Raw genomic sequence first — 17,883 nt, forward strand, 5'->3', positions numbered from 1 at the left:
ACCAATGAAAAAAAAATTTTTACAATGCCAGTAATTTATTTTAAAATAATTCAGCATGGACAGTAATTGAAACGTGAATATTCATTTCTTAAGCTACATTCAGGCAATAGGCATCTGACTTAGTGAGGAATTCCCTCTCAAGAGGTAGTGATAAACATCATAGGTAAGTATACTTTGTGATAACTTGAACAGACAATTTTTTCCATCCAGAACATTGGATGGGGTCAAAAATATGATTTTAAGCAAAACAATAGTTTTCCATTAGAATTCTTTACATTTCTTACCCAGTTCAACAGTATGATCTGAAAGTTATCAAATGTTTCCCATATAATTTAACATATCAAATAATCCGAGTTACTTTAATATTTCTTCTGAGATGCCTAGGGACTTTTTAGAGGATTCCCTGGTGGCTCAGTAGTAAACAGTCTGTCTGCCAATGCAGGAGAGGTGGGCTCAGTCCCTGAGTTGGGAAGATCCCCTGGAGAAGGGCATGGTAACCCACTCTAGTATTCCTGCCTGGAAAATCCCACGGACAGAGGAGCCTGGCAGGCTATAGTCCATGGGGTCACAACTTGTCTGACATGACTAAGCACAGCACATTAGCATTAGGGGCTCTTTGGACTACTCAAAGATAGCTAGAGAAAGAAACTTACAGTTTGTTATCAAAAGCAGTTCAATATTTCAGGAAAAATTTGTTATTTTCCTGAATATTTTTGAAAAATATTTTTTGAATATTTTTGAAAAATTTACTTACAGGGAGTAAGACACCAAATTTCAGTCTTGTATCAGCTTACTATTGACAACAAAGTTCATTTAACTAAATTTAAATACTATGTGGATTTAATTAAATCCAGTCTAATCTTAATCACTCCTGAAAACAGAAAATTCTTTTTTTTCAAAGTTCCCTTTTTTCCACAAACTTTTTTTTTTTAATTACTTTTTGTATCCACATGATTTGTCCCTTAATTTTCCCTATCCAGAAACAAACAGCTCTAGGACAAAATTATTATCATCATTTTTCCCCCCCAAAAAATTTTAAAAACTCCTTTCTTTATACTTTCTCTTGCTGACAGCACATATTCTTCTTGTTTTACACAATGAAATGCTTTGTCATTTTTAGTAGTTTTAATTACATATTACAATTGTTAAACGTTAAAGGTCTTAAAAACCCAAGAAACAAATAATTGAACTGTTATACTATTATTTACTGATTGGCAAACTTAAGAACACATTCCATAACCTCTAAAAACGTATATTTTCCTCATAGCATAATTTCTCTTTAATGTGGTATGAGATGTGTGTTTAATAAACCCAAACATCTTTAGTGCTTTTTCTCTCATAAGAAGGCAAAATTAGGTAAACATAAATTTGTTCAGTAATGTATCAGTATTTTACCTTAAAAATGATTTAGACAATCAATTGATTTTCATCAGAAAACTTAATTTAGAAAAACACTAAAATTTAAAGTTACCAAAAATCTGGAAAAAATTATTTAGATAAACATCCCTGAAACACAATTTTTTCAAAGACTTTATCTGAAAGCCTTTAAAACCATTCATGACAATATCACATATAGACACATGATATTCAGACAGAGATCTCAAATTTTATATTTCAATATAGAACTTATCAGCTCATGAATAACAGTTGGAATAATTTGAATTTACTCACTTGAGTTTAAAAGGCTTCTCTCCTTCCCTACCAACTCCTTTTATCCCCCCTTGGCTTGAAGTTCTAATTAACCCAAGGCTAAAGTCTCAGGCAAAGTGAGCTGTGTTTGTATTTCAAGGACATGATAAGAGTTAATTTCAAGCTTTCTCTTAGGCATATTTTTTTTTTCTCTCTCTCTCAGGGTTAGAATTTTGAAAACAGCATTTATCAAGCTAGCTTTCTCTAACTGCATTTGCAAAAACAAAAAAGTTTTGGAATTTCAAGAGTTTCATCTTAACCAATTTTCTCTGGAGTCTGAGGAATACTGTCAGCAACACAGTTTTTAAAAAATTATCTTTCTTTTTCTTTAGTCATAGTTTCATTGCTTAAAGTTTTCTAATGAGTTGAACCTGAATTTCCCATTTTACAAAAGGCAATGAGAGTACAAGTCACATATGGAATGCACACTCACACACCAGAAGACAGAACTGTCACATGTCCTCTGAGAGGATCACCACTGACCAAGAATCCCAGATAAATACTTCTCTAACACAAATGGTCCCCCAGAGCAGACACATGTCAGAACCATGGGCAAAATGCCCAAATAGCACTTCATGCTCAAAAGAGAAGTTTGCCCAGTGCACACCAGTGGACTTACTCAGTCTTGAAACTCATCACCTCCTCCTAATGCGTGTTTCCCTTTCGCCAAGGAAAAGCATTAAGTTGGCAGCCAGCAGTAAGCAGAGGGGAAACGGGGAGGATCCCAGGAACAAATGATTTCAGCAACTTCTTAGAATGCCCCCCAAAGCCTCCCTCTCAGGGCCAGCTAGCCAAGATCTGTGGGCTCCTCACAGCTGTTCTGGTGTAGTGTCATGGCTGTGGCTCTCCTGGGGGAAATCCTGGGGAGCCAGATGTCGTGAGAACACAACCACCCCATATAGGGCTCCAAAAGTGTTACTGAAAATGGGGTCTGGATGCTCCTGACTCAGAAGCCAATAAAGAGGCGAGGTTGCTGGAAAGGAATGTTTGTTTTATTTTGGAGGGTGGCAACCAGGGGATTCTCCTCCAAATGCGACTCTCCCCACTGACAATCAGTGGGCAAAACAATGCAGGGAGGTGCCACAAGCAGAAATGGTAGTCAGCTCTGATAGTCATCTTGAAATTTGTCATGTGGTGGTCTCATGAGCCTCATCTTGATTTTTTAAGTACAGATAGTCTTTGGTTTCAGGGTTAGTTTGTTCCCATTTCTTTGAGGCCAGTTCTTGGAATCGTGGCAGCTTATGTCATGACTAGTCTGGTCATCATGTAGTTATCATTTTCCACCTGCTGGGAGTTTCAGTGTCTAGAAGACAGCTGAAAGGTCATGGCACAGAATCTTATCAATTGCCCTTGAAGGGGAACTAAAGTCCTTGACTATGATTAATGGCTAAACTATTATTATTCAGTCTTGTTGGACCATTTTTCCTTTGTTTTAGCATTTTTCATTTCTCTGATTAAACTTACTCCTTGGCTAAAGTTTTTTCAGGGACAAAGGGCAGGCTGAGGATATGGGGGGCAAGGACCACAGGTTCCTGCTCTATTTCAAGAGCTCATTTCTTTATTATCTATTCCTTATTATGGGTTTTTCTCATAAAATATAAAATCTAGCTAGAATTTTGATAATGTGTGTAAAATTAATATTAGGTGCACCAAAGAAGAGAACAGCATAAACGTTTTAAATTCTTTTGTGAAGACTGCCTAAATCCTATCCAAATTAATCAAACAAAAATCACATATATCTATTGGTTAGCTATGTTAACGGAACTGTAGAAGGATTTTGTTTGATCCTGGCCTCATTTTTTCAGTTAGAGACAACCTTGTCAAATTCTTTTTATTGACCTTATATTGTTTTCCTCCAAGACTTCTATCTTGCATGTCAACACTAAATAATTTGTTAGAATTTTTATGACTCTTTAAAAAGGGCTCAAAACACTTTATAGTAATGAATATTGAGCCAATTTTGATAACCCTGAAGAGATGAGGCAAAATACTAAAGTGTACTTGCACTTTTACAAACTTATTTAAATGCTGAAAGATTGTTGGACCACAGAACACTGATTCAAAATAATTCATTCTGTCATTGATACATTTACATGTATGTATGAACATTCATGCTCAGTTACTCAGTCATGTCTGACTCTTTGTGACTCCATGGATGGTAGCCCATCAGGTTCCTCTGACAATGGAATTCCCCAGGCAAGAAAACTGGAGAAGTTTGCCATTTCCTCCTCCAGGGGATCTTCTGGACCCAGGGATCAAATCCGAGTCTCCTGCATTGCAGGTGGATTCTCTACCACTGAACCATTTGAGAAGCCCCACTTACATGCATATCTTACTGCTCATTTTCTTTTAACTCATATTTCAATATATTGTGTTTTTATAAAATTATTCTTGTTTTTATAAAGATCTCAGAGTTGCAGACAATAGTAATTTGCACTGACTGTATATAAAATACTTATAACTAATTAGGTTATATCCTTGTGTGAATTTTATTCCTATCATCATTTTTAACACAGAAGTGTCATATACTTAACACATGCCTCAAATAATATGGATACAGGTTATTCGATATTCATCAAACATATTTAATCTGTGATTCTTGTGTCTTTCATTCTAACAAGTTATTAAAGGAAGTGTGATTCATCATTAATCAAAGTTTTTTTCCAGTTTCTTATTACTAAAATAACACATAATAGTTGTGAAGAATTTGATAAACATTACAGAAACTCTCTTACTGAATTCTGCTTAACTGATTACCAAGGGTAACTTTTTCTGTTCTGAGATCAATCTCCAGTGTGAGTGGTGAGAGGGTTCCCCACAACACCAAGCAAATCTCCTACACCAGCTGGATTTCCAACAACTCAACCCAGTTCTGTCATCTACCCAGTGGTAACCTCAGATTCCACTGGTTAAGGGTTCAGTCCTGCAAGACCATCCCCTGCTCCTCCAGATGTCTCTGGCAAGCCCAGGTTGTTACTTAGGCTTCTGATCAACTGGCTATGTATCAGAGGTTCCCAAGGATTTCTCCTTGGGTTTGATTATATTGCAAGAGCAGGTAAATAGTTTACATACTAGATTGCTGGTTTATTATAAAAGAATGTATCTCAAGAACAGTCAGATGCAAGGAGTACATAGAACAAGGTATGTGGGAAAGATCTTGGAGGTTTCATGCCATCTCCAGGCACATTACTCTCTGCAAATTTCCACATGATCATCAACCCAGAAGCTCTCCAAATTCAGTTCTTTGGGGGCTTTACGGAGGCTTCACTGCATAGGCACCATTAGTTAAATCATTGGTCATTGGTATCTCATTCACCCTCCAGCCCCTCTCCCCTCCCTAGAAATCAGGACGTGGGACTGAAAATTCCAAGCTTCTATTCTTGGTGATTTTCCCTAGCAACCAACCACCATCCTTAACACTGGCCCAAAATCCATCACTAATAGAAACCCAGTTGTGGTGGAAAGGGTCTTGTTATGAATAACAAGACATTATTTTACCTTTATGACTCTGAAGGTTTCCACTGAAGACAGGAGACCAAATTTTATGGCAAAATTGGTCTACTGTTATGCTCAGGAAATTTCAATTTTGGACTATTTCAATATGGACTATGATTCAAGAACTATGAAGGAAGACCAGAAGACTTGTTTTCTAAGTGGCCAAATATATTTTTTCTTATAAATCATACTATCACAATAACCAAGTTTCCACTGCCTCTACAAAGTGCTGAACACTCAAGGCAAGTAGGCTTTAAGCCATTGGAAATATTTGCTTACTAGAGTTTGCTGAATATAAGTTCATTCTCTAACACATGTGTGCCAGGGTTATTTAATGCAATTATGTAATGTAATTCAATAAAACAGTGCTGCCAGAAGAGAATTATTTTAATAAAAATTAAAGAAAACTATGAAAATAATAAATAATAGAAATTTTCTTGAAAATTAATTGCCAATAAAATGGGTATGGGTGAGACCACCATAAAATATTGGCAGGGAAATTATAAAAATTTCTAAGGAGTCTCAATTCAGATTACTATACAGATGTCTACAGTCCTCACTACCCATAAAAGAAAGCAAAACTTGGGATCATAAATATAAAACAAGTTTGGGAATGTCAAATTAGTTGTTGGTGGTGGATTTTGTAATATATTGTTTTATTTTCTTCTTTTCCCTGGCAATAACCAATCTGAAAAAAGACAACAGATAGATATAATGAGAATAGAAAAAAATTTTTTAATGTTGAAACACTAATCTTACTTAAATGTTTATCAAAATAGTTAAAAAGAATTTTATAATTTATAAATATAAATTTTATAATTTATAAATATAATTTATAAATTTTATAATTTATAAATATAAAATTTATAATTTTAATGTTCTAATAGCAATAGTTGACCATCTGGTGATGTCCATGTGTAGATTCTTCTCTTGTGTTGTGGGAAGAGGGTGTTTGCTATGACCAATGCGTTCTCTTGGCAAAACTCTATTACCCTTTGCCCTGCTTCATTCCATATAACAAGGCCAAATTTGCCTGTCACCCCAGGTGTTCCTTGACTTTCTACTTTTGCATTCTAGTCCCCTATAATGAAAAGGACATCTATTTTGGGTGTTAGTTCTAAAAGGTCTTGTAGGTCTTCAAAGAACCGTTCAACTTCAGCTTCTTCAGCATTACTGGTTGGGGCAGAGACTTGGATTACTGTGATATTGAATGGTTTCCCTTGGAAACCAAGAGAGATCATTCTGTCGTTTTTGAGATTGCATCCAAGTACTGCATTTCAGACTCTTTTGTTGACCATGATGCCTATTCCATTTCTTCTAAGGGATTTCTGCCTGCAAATTCAACCATTCCAGTCCACTTTAGTTTGCTGATTCCTAAAATATCGACATTACCTCTTGCCATCTCCTGTTTCACTACTTCCAATTTGCCTTGATTCATGAACATAACATTCCAGGTTCCCATGCAATATTGCTCTTTACAGCATCGGACCTTGCTTCTATCACCAGTCACATCCACAACTGGGTATTCTTTTTGCTTTGGCGCCATCCCTTGACTCTTTCTGGAGTTATTTCTCCACTGATCTCCAGTAGCACATTGGGCACCTACCGACCTGGGAAAAACAACAAGACCAGGAGCTAACTGTGGCTCAGATCATGAGCTCCTTATTGCCAAATTCAGACTTAAATTGAAGAAAGTAGGGAAAACCACTAGACCATTCAGGTATGGCCTAAATCAAATTCCTTATATTTATACAGTGGAAGTGAGAAATAGATTTAAGGGATTAGATCTGGTATACAGAGTGCCTGATGAACTATGGATGGAGGTTTGTGACATTGTACAGGAGACAGGGATCAAGACCATCCCCAAGGAAAAGAAATGCAAAAAAGCAAAATGGCTGTCTGGGGAGGCCTTACAAATAGCTGTGAAAAGAAGGGAAGCAAAAAGCAAAGGAGAAAAGAAAAGATATAAATATCTGAATGCAGAGTTCCAAAGAATAGCAAGGAGAGATAAGAAAGCCTTCCTCAGTGATCAGTGCAAAGAAATAGAGGAAAACAACAGAATGGGAAAGACTAGAGATCTCTTCAAGAAAATTAGAGATACCAAGGGAACATTTCATGCAAAGACGGGCTCGATAAAGGACAGAAATGGTATGGACCTAACAGAAGCAGAAGATATTAAGAAGAGGTGGCAAGAATACACAGAAGAACTGTACAAAAAGATCTTCACGACCCAGATAATAATGATGGTGTGATCACTCACCTAGAGCTAGACATCAGGAATGTGCAGTCAAGTGGGCCTTAGAAAGCACCACAATGAAAAAAGCTAGTGGAGGTGATGGATTCCAGTTGAGCTATTTCAAATCCTGAAAGATGATGCTGTGAAAGTGCTGCACTCAATATGCCAGCAAATTTGGAAAACTCAGCAGTGGCCACAGGACTGGAAAAGGTCAGTTTTTATTCCAATCCAAAAAAAAGGCAATGCCAAAGAATGCTCACTACTGCACAATTGCACTCATCTTACACGCTAGTAAAGTAAAGCTCAAAATTCTCCAAGCCAGGCCTCAGCAATACATGAACCATGAACTTCCTGATGTTCAAGCTGGTTTTAGAAAAGGCAGAGGAACCAGAGATCAAATTGCCAACATCTGCTGGATCATGGACAAGCAAGAGAGTTCCAGAAAAACATCTATTTCTGCTTTATTGACTATGCCAAAGCCTTTGACTGTGTGAATCACAATAAACTGTGGAAAATTTTGAAAGGGATGGGAATACCAGACCACCTGACCTGTCTCTTGAGAAACCTATATACAGGTCAGGAAGCAACAGTTAGAACTGGACATGGAACAACAGACTGGTTCCAAATAGGAAAAGGAGTATGTCAAGGGGGAGATACCAATAACCTCAGATATGCAGATGACACCACCCTTATGGCAGAAACTGAAAAGGAACTAAAAATCCTCTTCAGTTCAGTTCCGTTCGGTTCAGTCGCTCAGTCGTGACCGACTCTTTGCGACCAGATGAATCGCAGCATGTCAGGCCTCCCTGTCCATCACCACCAACTCCCGGAGTTCACTCAGACTCCTGTCCATCCAGTCAATGATGCCATCCAGCCATCTCATCCTCTGTCGTCCCCTTCTCCTCCTGCCCACAATCCCTCCCAGCATCAGAGTCTTTTCCAATGAGTCAACTCTTCGCATGAGGTGGGCAAAGTACTGTAGTTTCAGCTTTAGCATCATTCCTTCCAAAGAAATCCCAGGGCTGATATCCTTCAGAATGGACTTGTTGGATCTCCTTACAGTCCAAGGGACTCTCAAGAGTCTTCTCCAACACCACAGTTCAAAAGCATCAATTCTTCGGCGCTCAGCCTTCTTCACAGTCCAACTCTCATATCCATATATGACCACAGCAAAAACCATAGCCTTGACTAGACGGACATTTGCTGGCAAAGTAATGTCTCTGCTTTTTAATATGCTATCTAGGTTGGTCATAACTTTCCTTCCAAGGAGTAAGCGTCTTTTCATTTCATGGCTGCAGTCACCATCTGCAGTGATTTTGGAGCCCAGAAAAATAAAGTCTGACACTGTTTCCCCTGTTCCCCATCTATTTCCCATGAAGTGATGGGACCGTATGCCATGATCTTCGTTTTCTGAATGTAGAGCTTTAAGCCAACTTTTTCACTCTCCACTTTCACTTTCATCAAGAGGCTTTTTAGTTCCTCTTCACTTTCTGCCATAAGGGTGGTGTCATCTGCATATCTGAGGCTATTGATATTTCTCCCGGCAATCTTGATTCCAGCTTGTGCTTCTTCTAGCCCAGCGTTTCTCTTGATGTACTCTGCATAGAAGTTAAATAAGCAGGGTGACAGTATACAGACTAGACGTACTCCTTTTCCTATTTGGAACCAGTCTGTTGTTCCATGTCCAGTTCTAACTGTTGCTTCCTGACCTGCATTCAGATTTCTCAAGAGGCAGGTCAGGTGGTCTGGTATTCCCATCCCTTTCAGAATTTTCCACAGATTATTGTGATCCACACAGTCAAAGTCTTTGGCATAGTCAATAAAGCAGAAATAGATGTTTTTCTGGAACTCTTGCTTTTTCCATGATCCAGCGGATATTGGCAATTTGATCTCTGGTTCCTCTGCCTTTTCTAAAACCAGCTTGAACATCAGGAAGTTCATGGTTCATGTATTGCTGAGGCCTGGCTTGGAGCATTTTGAGCATTACTTTACTAGCATGTGAGATGAGTGCAATTGTGTGGTAGTTTGAGCATTCTTTGGCATTGCCTTTTTTCAGATTGGAATGAAAACTGACCTTTTCCAGTCCTGTGGCCACTGCTGTGTTTTCCAAATTTGCTGGCATATTGAGTGCAGCACTTTCACAGCATCATCTTTCAGGATTTGAAATAGCTCAACTGGAATTCCATCACCTCCACTAGCTTTGTTCGTAGTGATGCTTTCTAAGGCCCACTTGACTTCACGTTCCAGAAAGTCTGGCTCTAGATGAGTGATCACACCATCGTGATTATCTGGGTCATGAAGATCTTTTTTGTACAGTTCTTTTGTGTATTCTTGCCACCTCTTCTTAATATCTTTTGCTTCTGTTAGGTCCATACCATTTCTGTCCTTTATCGAGCCCGTCTTTGCATGAAATGTTCCCTTGGTATCTCTAATTTTCTTGAAGAGACCTCTAGTCTTTCCCATTCTGTTGTTTTCCTCTATTTCTTTGCAATGATTGCTGAGGAAGGCTTTCTTATCTCTTCTTGCTGTTCTTTGGAACTCTGCATTCAGATGTTTATATCTTTCCTTTTCTCCTTTGCTTTTCACTTCTCTTCTTTCCACAGCTATTTGTAAGGCCTCCCCAGACAGCCATTTTGCTTTTTTGCATTTGTTTTCCTTGGGGATGGTCTTGATCCCTGTCTCCTGTACAATGTCACAAACCTCCATCCATAGTTCATCAGGCAGTCTATCTGTCAGATCTAGGCCCTTAAGTCTATTTCTCACTTACACTGTATAATCATAAATGGTTTGATTTAGGCCATACCTGAATGGTCTAGTGGTTTTCCCTACTTTCTTCAATTTAAGTCTGAATTTAGCAATAAGGAGTTCATGATCTGAGCCACAGTGAGCTCCTGGTCTTGTTTTTGCTGACTGTATAGAGCTTCTCCATCTTTGGCTGCAAAGAATATAATCAATCTGATTTCGGTGTTGACCATCTAGTGATGTCCATGTGTAGAGCCTTCTCTTGTGTTGTTGGAAGAGGGTGTTTGCTATGACCAGTGCATTTTCTTGGCAAAACTCTATTAGTCTTTGCCCTGCTTCATTCTGTATTCCAAGGCCAAATTTGCCTGTTACTCCAGGAGTTTCTTGACTTCCTACTTTTGCATTCCAGTCCCCTATAATGAAAAGGACATGTTTTTTGGGTGTTAGTTCTAAAAGGTCTTGTAGGTCTTCATAGAACCGTTCAACTTCAGCTTCTTCAGCATTATCGGTTGAGGCATAGACTTGGAGTACTGTGATATTGAATGGCTTGCCTTGGAAATGAACAGAGATCATTCTGTCATTTTTGAGATTGCATCCAAGTACTGCAAAAAAGCCTCTTGATGAAAGTCAAAGAGGAGAGTGAAAAAATTGGCTTAAAGCTCAACATTCAGAAACGAAGATCATAGCATCCAGTCCCATCACTTCATGGGAAATAGATGGGGAAACAGTGGAAACAGTGAGAGACTTTATTTTGGAGGGCTCCAAAATCACTGCAGATGGTGATTGCAGCCATGAAATTTAAAAAGACGCTTACTCCTTGGAAGGAAAGTTATGACCAACCTAGACAGCATATTCAAAAGCAGCGACAACAACAAAGGTTTTGCCAACAAAGGTCCATCTAGTCAAGGCTATTATTTTTCCAGTGGTCATGTATGGATGTGGAAGTTGGACTGTGAAGAAAGGTAAGCACTGAAGAATTGATGCTTTTGAACTGTGGTGTTGGAGAAGACTCTTGAGAGTCCCTTGGACCAGAGATCCAACCAGTCTATCCAAAAGGAGATCAGTCCTGGGTATTCTTTGGAAGGAATGATGCTAAAACTGAAACTCCAGTACTTTGGCCACCTGATGCAAAGAGTTGACTCATTGGAAAAGACTCTGATGCTGGGAGGGATTGGGGGCGGGAAGATAAGGGGACATCAGAGGATGAGATGGCTGGATGGCATCACCAACTTGATGGACATGAGTTTGGGTGAACTCTGGGAGTTGGTGATGGATAGGGAGGGCTGGCATGCTGCAATTCATGGGGTCGCAGAGAGTCGGACACGACTGAGTGACTGAACTGAACTGAATAGCAATAGTAATTTAGGTGATGAAAGTTGATGTCACTGAATGGTTGCAAAAGTATCTGTCTTAGTTTTATTGTGTTCATTTCTCTGACTCTTGGAAATTGGCCTCTCTGATGACTCTGTGGGTAAAGACTTTGCCTGCAATGAAGGAGTACTGGGTTTGATCCCTGGGTCAGGAAGATCCCTTGGAGAAGGAAATGGCAACCACTCCAGTAACTTTGCCTGGGAAATCCCATGGACAGAGGATCCTGTGGCACCACAGTCCATGGGCTCACAAGAGTCAGACATGACTTAGCAACTAAACTACCTAAGATGGCCAATGTCTTTAATATACATGTTACTTGCACTTGATTATAGCTTATAAAGTATAGTACTCCAAATAGGGCATTTTACAAAAACACATTATCAAAAGGATGGAATCAGGTGCTTCTGCCGAAGTATACAGGTCTTCACTTCTCATATTAATGAAGTAAATTAGAATTTAAAAAATTCTCTGGTCAGCAATGTATGAGTACATGGCATTCCAGAAGATATAAGCTCTATGTAAGCTATCTCTGCACTAGAACATTTGTTCGCCAAACATTCACTGAGTACAGTGTGTCTACCGGGCTCTGCTTAAAGAACTAGTAACAAAATAATTGATGACATGGTAAATTGATGCCCTTGAGACGTCACTGACATTGTAGGTCAGTTAAATAATGCCACTGATGCTTGCATGTGTAAATGAGATTCGGTAATAAAGATATCAAAGAGAAAGCAGGAAAAGCAAACAACATGACGAAAACAGAGTTCAACTCTCAAACCTACCAATTTATCATCAGTGATTTGCACACTGAAAAAAATCCAAAAGATATATTCATATATTACCACTAAAGAATACTATTCTCAGTTACTACCTTTAGCTGATTTTCTTTGAAATCTTTGTAATTATTGCACTCTTGAAACCCTGGCCAAAGCCTAGTTCTGTCTTATTTTGTTTTCAATATATAAGAAATAACCAAATATCTATTTTTTTTCATTACATTCTATGGAAAGCTATGGAATATACCATATTCTTTTTTCTGTCTGTGTTGAAGCAGATGCTCTCTTTTCAAAATTTTTGCTCTTTATTTAATCCAAGTCTATGCCCCAACAGTAACGCTGAAGAAGCTGAAGTTGAACGGTTCTATGAAGATCTACAAGACCTTTTAGAACTAACACTCAAAAAAGATGTCCTTTTCATTATAGTGGACTGGAATGCAAAAGTAGGAAGTCAAGAAACACCTGGAGTAATAGGCAAATTTGGCCTTGGAATACAGAATGAAGCAGGGCAAAGACTAATAGAGTTTTGCCAAGAAAATGCACTGGTCATAACAAACACCCTCTTCCAACAACACAAGAGAAGGCTCTACACATGGACATCACTAGATGGTCAACACCGAAATCAGATTGATTTTATTCTTTACAGCCAAAGATGGAGAAGCTCTATACAGTCAGCAAAAACAAGACCAGGAGCTGACTGTGGCTCAGACCATGAACTCCTTATTGCTAAATTCAGACTTAAATTGAAGAAAGTAGGGAAAACCACTAGACCATTCAGGTATGACCTAAATCAAATCCCTTATGATTATACAGTGTAAGTGAGAAATAGATTTAAGGGCCTAGATCTGATAGATAGACTGCCTGATGAACTCTGAAATGAGGTTCGTGACATTGTACAGGAGACAGGGATCAAGACCATCCCCATGGAAAAGAAATGCAAAAAAGCAAAATGGCTGTCTGGGGAGGCCTTACAAATAGCTGTGAAAAGAAGAGAGGCAAAAAACAAAGGAGAAAAGGAAAGATATAAACATCTGAATGCAGAGTTCCAAAGAATAGCAAGAAGAGATAAGAAAGCCTTCTTCAGCGATCAATGCGAAGAAATAGAGGAAAACAACAGAATGGGAAAGACTAAGGATCTCTTCAAGAAAACTAGAGATACCAAACGAACATTTCATGCAAAGATGGGCTAGATAAAGGACAGAAATGGTACGGACCTAACAGAAGCAGATGATGTTAAGAAGAGATGGCAAGAATACACAGAAGAACTGTACAAAAAAAGATCTTCACCACCCAGATAATCACAATGGTGTGATCACTCACCTAGGGCCAGACATTCTGGAATATGAAGTCAAGTGGGCCTTAGAAAGCATCACTATGAACAAAGCTAGTGGAGGTGATGGAATTCCAGTTGAGCTATTCCAAATCCTGAAAGATGATGCTGTGAAAGTGCTGCACTCAATATGCCAGCAAATTTGGAAAACTCAGCAGTGGCCACAGGACTGGAAAAGGTCGGTTTTCATTCCAATCCCAAAGAAAGGCAATGCCAAAGAATGCTCAAACTACCACACAATTGCACTCATCTCACACACTAGTAAAGTAACGCTCAAAATTCTCCAAGCCAGGCTTCAGCAATATGTGAACCGTGAACTTCCTGATGTTCAAGCTGGTTTTAGAAAAGGCAGAGGAACCAGAAATCAAATTGCCACAGTCCACTGGATCATGGAAAAAGCAAGAAAGTTCCAGAAAAGCATCTATTTCTGCTTTATTGACTATGCCAAAGCCTTTGACTGTGTGGATCACAATAAACTGTGGAAAATTCTTCAGGAGATGGGAATACCAGACCACCTGATCCGCCTCTTGAGAAATTTGTATGCAGGTCAGGAAGCAACAGTTAGAACTGGACATGGACCAACAGACTGGTTCCAAATAGGAAAAGGAGTTCGTCAAGGCTGTATATTGTCACCCTGTTTATTTAACTTATATGCAGAGTACATCATGAGAAACGCTGGACTGGAGGAAACACAAGCTGGAATCAAGATTGCCGAGAGAAATATCAATAACCTCAGATATGCAGATGACACCACTCTTATGGCAGAAAATGCTGCTGCTGCTGCTGCTAAGTCCCTTCAGTCGTGTCTGACTCTGTGCAACCCCATAGACGGCAGCTCACCAGGCTCCCCCGTCCCTGGGATTCTCCAGGCAAGAACACTGGAGTGGGTTGCCATTTCCTTCTCCAATGCATGAAAGTGAAAAGTGAAAGTGAAGTCGCTCAGTCATGTCTGACTCCTATCGACCCCATGGACTGCAGCCTACCAGGCTCCCCCATCCGCAGGATTTTCCAGGCAAGAGTACTAGAGTGGAGTGCCATTGCCTTCTCCTGGCAGTATGTGTAGAGGAACTAAAAAGCCTCTTGAGGAAAGTGAAATTGGAGAGTGAAAAAGTTGGCTTAAAGCTCAACATTCAGAAAACGAAGATCATGGCATCTGCTCCCATCACTTCATGGGAAATAGATGGGGAAACAGTGGAAACAGTGTCAGTCTTTGTTTTTCTGGGCTCCAAAATCATTACAGATGGTGACTGCAGCCATGAAATTAAAAGACGCTTACTCCTTGGAAGGAAAGTTATGACCAACCTAGATAGCCTATTCAAAAGCAGAGACATTACTTTGCCAACAAAGGTTCGTCTAGTCAAGGCTATGGTTTTTCCTGTGGTCATATATGGATGTGAGAGTTGGACTGTGAAGAAGGCTGAGCACTGAAGAATTGATGCTTTTGAACTATGGTGTTGGAGAAGACTCTTGAGAGTCCCCTAGACTACAAGGAGATCCAACTAGTCCATTCTGAAGGAGATCAGCCCTGGGATTTCTTTGGAAGGAATGATGCTAAAGCTGAAACTCCAGTACTTTGGCTACCTCATGCTAAGAGTTGACTCATTGGAAAAGACTCTGATGCTGGGAGGGATTGGGGGCAAGAGGAGAAGGGGACAACAGAGGATGAGATGGCTGGATGGTATCGCTGACTCGACGGATGTGAGTCTCGGTGAACTCCGGGAGTTGGTGATGGACAGGGAGGCCTGGTGTGCTGCGATTCATGGGGTCGCAAAGAGTCAGACACGACTGAGTGACTGATCTGATCTGATACTCTTAAAAGTTATTTATTGATTTATCATTCAAAGCACTTAGATCTAGCCAGGCAAATATGTTTCTGTAATTATTCAGTAATTTTCTATCATCATTTGCTAGGAATTCTGGCAAATAAATCAGAGTTAGCAGCACATGTTTCTAATGGTGGAGGCAACAGGTAGGATCTCTCAGTATAGAACTTCTCACCTTCCCCTTCTGCTCTGAACTGAATTGGCTACATGGCCTAGCTGGGTCTCTGTATTTATGTTTCATGTTTAACATGCAGATTGAAAGAATCAGGTGAACATATCATATTTATCTAATAAAATGTCAGAATAGTTTTCTATACATAGATAACTAGCCCAGTGCTTCCTGTGAGAGACCCAGAGAACAATGGTAGGCCTTATAGGAAAGGCCACAGAAAAATGCTGCCCTCACAGTGGAGAAGAGGGGGTTCCCGGAGGTGTTTTCTAATTCACAAATGCTTCAGACTATGTAGCTATAATAAAATCATGATGCATTAAGAATGTTTGAACATGCCAAGGTTAGTTTCCTCAAAAATATTTCACATGATAATTTTGAGCAAATGATTTAGATTTCCCTTCCCAGGAGTAAAACTTTATGAACAATTTACTTGTTAATGAAATACAACATATTGTGTAAGATACTATTTGAGGCTTTTACTGTGGAGAAATATCTCTTTAGTAATAAGTACATTTTAAAATTATGATATAGTTATCTAATAAAAAGCTTAAAAAACAGTTTTCATTTATAAGCCAGCAGAATAACTTAACTATTAAGAAATGTTAACATTAAGCTTTCATTAATTATATCCCTCAATCTTAGGCAGTAGTCAAAATATTTTAAACATAATTATCAAACTGTTTTTATTAGCAAGATCCTTAATCTTATAAATGACAAAATTCATCACTTGGATGGAAACAAGTATTTTATTACACATAAACAGCTACAGAAAGTAAAGATCAAAAGATAAAGTACCACAGTTCCTATATTAGAGCTAAATATAGAAAAAAATATAAAATGATATTAAATAAAATGTCTTAATATTTTATTTCTCTTTGGTGGCTATTTAAAACACATTGGTGCAGGAAATGTTATAATACGACAGTGGGTATGGTATAGATGTGTGTGTATGTTTTGAAAATTCTTGTTCATTTGGAAGGTTTAAATTTTTCATTGTGCTATGATGTTGCTGTTGTTTTTTTTTCCTTTGGATTTCTTGTATTCAGTATCCGGTATTAATAAATTATTTATTTTCATTTTCTGAATGGAGAATCAGCCCATTCTATATTATGCTAGCAAGAAAAAAATATGATACATTTGATTTTCTGTTTCCTTCTTAGAGCTGAGCCCTCTTTTTCTGTCCTCTAATAATCACTCTTCCAAATGGAACTCATTTCTTTTTCAATTTACGTTCTTTCCAACCTCTCTGTATAGCTTCCTCGACTTATTTTCATGCCGAATTTATCATTGCTTGCTACATTTCAAAAGTTCTTCATATAAAAGACTGAAAAATATAGAAAATATTAGTATATGCAGTTTTGGATATGGTATATTCCTTATCTGGGGTTTAATCTCTTAAAATATATTTATTTTGGGGAAAGACAATGGAAACATACAAGAAAATATTTTCTGATTTCTCTTACAGTGGTCTCAAGAGTGCCACTGAACATTCACCAGAGGCTTTCATTCCTGAACACCCCTATTTTCAAGTGGTTGGTAGTATTTGGAATGATCATTACTCAACTCTTTTTCAGTGAAAGTTTCACAAATAGTATATAATTTTTCTCAGGAATTTATTTTACCCAAGGAGGGATCTGAATCTAACTTGGTGTTAGTATTCTATAGGCCATCGTTTTTTAAAAGTGTTTAAAGTATGTATTGTTACCTTTCCTACTCACTTTTGACAACTGATTTATTTTCTTTTATGTTCCTATGCCTTTCACAATTCCAAGTAAAGGCTGTCCATTTCAAACTCGATGTTAATGGCACTCACTAGAGTTGTACAGGGCATCATGTGTCATCTTCAGGCCATCAGAGCTGACCCAAGTTCTAGTCTGATCATAAAAGGCTTTTTCATTTACACTTTTGATTATTAGTTCTGGTAATTAATTTTTATTTAATTTTTCCTGTTCTTCAATCACATCTTATATTGCTATGGTTAATTTTCTATGTTTCTAATTTACTCAAAATTTTCATTCCTGCTTTTTTTTTTTTAGTCTACTTTATTATTGTTAATTTGAATTTATTCAGTATAAATATGCTGTTTATCCTTCCCAGTGAACATTATACTTGGCGATCATTTCTTATTGAATTTCATACTTTTCCTATCCAGGCCTGCCCTTGTTTAACAGAACTAAAGCTTTCTTTTATATTACTAAGAATAAGAAACAAATGTGTTTTACATTTTTTGTGTGTGTCATGAACTAAAC

At 38.2% G+C, this 17,883-nt stretch overlaps 2 long non-coding RNA genes across 2 annotated transcripts in view; both read right to left on the minus strand.

Moving 5' to 3' along the window:
• The window catches only part of LOC138991495 (uncharacterized), a 74,549-nt gene extending 72,824 nt beyond the window's left edge, over window positions 1-1,725 (minus strand). The window contains exon 1 of the long non-coding RNA XR_011467464.1: window positions 1,672-1,725. This is a non-coding gene — a long non-coding RNA (uncharacterized lncRNA). The remainder of the gene's footprint in view (window positions 1-1,671) is intronic.
• Window positions 1-17,883, minus strand: part of LOC138991494 (uncharacterized) — a 237,689-nt gene that overhangs the window by 115,165 nt on the left and 104,641 nt on the right. The window lies entirely within an intron of this gene.

Source organism: Bos mutus, chromosome 17 (assembly GCF_027580195.1).
Source record: "Bos mutus isolate GX-2022 chromosome 17, NWIPB_WYAK_1.1, whole genome shotgun sequence".
NCBI classification, from domain to species: Eukaryota; Metazoa; Chordata; class Mammalia; order Artiodactyla; family Bovidae; genus Bos; species Bos mutus.